The following is a 3,416-nucleotide window of genomic DNA, read 5'->3' on the forward strand; positions in this document are numbered from 1 at the left end:
TCTTCTGTACCCTGGCTCATTTAACTTGGAAGCTTGGTAGTGCGTTTGCCAAGTCTCTTTCTGGCATAGGGTTGTTATGACATATTCATGTGCTAGTGTTTCTATTGGTTGTATATGTCAAACCCCGCCTGACCAATGAGTGACGTTTCAAATAGTGGGCAAAACAACCCCTATCTTGAAAGTAAAGGGAAGGAATGCATTTTCTGAATCATTTTGTTTTAAACAACATACCCAAATGATTACATCATGTACGTATTTTGTAAATGTCACCGTTTGTAATATGCACTGCAAATTAACATACTGCTAATACATTTGCGTAATCTGAGGAGGAGATCGATTGTTTTATTATCGAATTAATTCAATATGGTAATTATTTATACTAAAAACCACAGGATCGTATTTTCAATATTGTTTTATGCTAAAGCGTGTATGTGCGCACAGCCTTTGACATTTGGTTGAAATGAGTATTTCTTTTAGGAGGGTGGAGTTGTGGAGATAAATTTGAGTCATTTTGGCTCTATGTGACTTTTTTCATTGATCTTTCTATGTAACCTTAGAGTAGCTCATATTAAATGCGAGAGTTGACATTTGTCATGGCCGAATGTGATAGGCTAGCGGCAAAATGCTCTATTGATTGCCCTGGGTAGCCTAATGTAGCTCATGCGTCAACCAGCCTGTGCCTCTTCTGCGATTGAGAGACGCTGCCTGACAACATTACGCATGTAGCCTGTAGCCTGTAGCCTACCTACAGTTGAGTAAAACTACTCATGTCTATACTGTGGATAGATTGGGCCATTATTAAGATTATTCGCGCACGAGCTCCCTGTCATTTTCCTCTGGCATTCAATGGACTCAGTGTTGCAAGGTCAAAGGCTCAATAGACCAATAGGCAAGACTGAGAGCTCCGCTCATCTCCTGAAGCCAAAGGCTAGCAGAAATGAAGTGTGGGTAAGGAGATCCGGTCGTCCAGGAGATGCGCAATGAAAAGCACCCTGAAATTGACTTGCTAATCGGGTTTGGTGGTAAAGTGGACAGTCAAGGCTCCAGGCCGTGTGTGGACTCAGGCCGCTTTTGCTTCTCTGAAGTGCAGGAGTAAAGTTTTTTGAAAGCCAATAGCCCCGCGTACAGACAGACACTCTTTATGCGTCCACATACCATTTTGTCCTTTTCCCATTTTTTGACAGAATTTTATTCCGTCTCTGATCACAGATAACTCCAAATAGCACACTTCACGCATGACTTTGAAAAAAAAGAAAAAGAGAATTATTGTATAGATTTTTTATTATTAGACCTAATATGTGTTGTCCTAAAATAGAAACAAGGTTTGTCAAATAGTCGACACCATCAGTGACTGGTGTAGACTCTCAAATATAGTGAAGTGAATTACACCTTTTTTGCTACACTGTTAGTTTTCAACCACAAGTAATTGCGTAATGTATTAGACCGAGTGAAAAAGAAAAACATGTAGAAGTAGGCATATATTAAAAATATATATATTTGTTACTCAATTCAATGTATTTTGTTACTTATATGTCAGTGTCATTGTTTGTTACCCCGTGCATGAATTCAGTCGGTAAGCTATAGCCTATGGATGCATTTACGAGCAAATATGCAGACAGACGTATCTGGCGATAACGCATCAGTCGATTCATTGCGTTGCTGGCTGTAACTCCTGACCATATGTAATCTCAGTGGTAGTCTTGTTGATGAGAAAGATCTGGCTTTTTTTCATTCAACTAACATAGTAATAATAATAATAATAATAATAATAATAATAGTAGTAGTAATAATAATAATAATAATAATAATAATAATAATAGTAATAATAATAATCATAATAATAATAATAATGACAACAATCTGTTATACTGTGTATGGAGAATATTAATAGCCGATTTCAGATTTCAAGAATTCCGGTCGCTGAGCAGGGCTTGCCATTTATGCATACACTTGACAAGTTTATTTGAAGGTCCTTCAAAATGTAATAGCATGTTATTAATGGTTAGTCTAGGCCTATGTGTGTTTTTCGTCACTTCATAGATATATAATAGCATGGAAAAATATCGGCTAGTTAACATAATCAACAGAAAATAAATATATTGATGAAATAGACTATCAAAAACAGACTGCCCCAAGATCTCTGAGCAACATTTCGGAAATGACCACCACTCATCTGTCTCTGTGATAACTGAGCAATGGCTCTAATTGTTGCCTGAGACCACCTGAAACCGACTCTCACTTCTCTGTAATTGATTGAAAATGGCGTATGGCTCTGCGGCTAGTCTTGTAATCCTCTTTTGATCCGAGATTATGCCCCGTTATCTCAGAACTCCCGTGAGAAATGTCCCTATTGCTGTGATTGCCCTCAGTATTGTGATGACTATTGCCAACACATTTTAATCCCAATATCTCGTTTAAAACGTCTACCGACTTTTTCAGAGTTTCTACTCAAAGCATTCTCGAAAGGTCGACTATGAGTCTGTATTTATGCATGATTGCATTCTCGCCTCAGCAATCAGAAATATTTTGTTGCCAAGACATGACTTTAAAAACCTAAGCATCCTCTCCTCCAGCGATGGATATTATAGGCCTACACACTTAATGCATTATACGAGGAGACTGAATGTTTAAATAACCTGCACATAAAAATGTGGTCTGCCTAAACAGAAATATGATCCGTTTTAACCGGGGGTTGTTTTTTTTGCATCATAATTGGAGTTTATTCGGCGTATATCTATTAATAATGCCTCCACAATTTTGTTTTTATTGCAGACATTAGTCAGAGTTTGTCCTAATCGAACTTCGGTCCCAGACAGATCAGCCTAAAGCGCTCCAACCTATTTGAAGAGAGGCCTGAATCGGGCAGTTTCCAGACCCAAAACCGTTGGGAATTATTGGGCATCAAATCAATCAATGTGCCAGCATATTAACACGCACAATTTCCCAATTCTCACGAGGAACGGAGATAACGTGAAAAACGGAAAAGTATAAAAGTGAAGAAGATAGCGATTTGTCTGTGAAATTACAAGTTCATCTGCATAATGGCAGTCCTGGGTTCTGGCCCGCGGGCGCCGTTTTTATTGCGTGTGTCTGTGGTGTTATCAATTTCCTCGTGCCTGCACTAAAAAGGGAGGTCTGTCAGGCGCGTCCCACACACACAAAAAGTAGAGAATTGAAAAAAGAGAAATAGGGCTACGTTGAATGCCTTTGAATAATGAATGACGAGTTTTATAGTGCTTCCGTAAGTGGCCGTTAAGGCGGAATATGAAAAGGCACAGATAAGTAATAGTGCATTTAAAAATATCTGGTACATTTTTATTATGATGTGTTGTAAAAGAAAGCTTAGTAGATGGAGAGGGAGACGAGTTTGGCGTCTGCAGCGACAGGGCCCTGTTTTATTGCATTAAAAAGGCAAT

Source organism: Sardina pilchardus, chromosome 21 (genome assembly GCF_963854185.1).
Source record: "Sardina pilchardus chromosome 21, fSarPil1.1, whole genome shotgun sequence".
Taxonomy (NCBI): Eukaryota; Metazoa; Chordata; class Actinopteri; order Clupeiformes; family Clupeidae; genus Sardina; species Sardina pilchardus.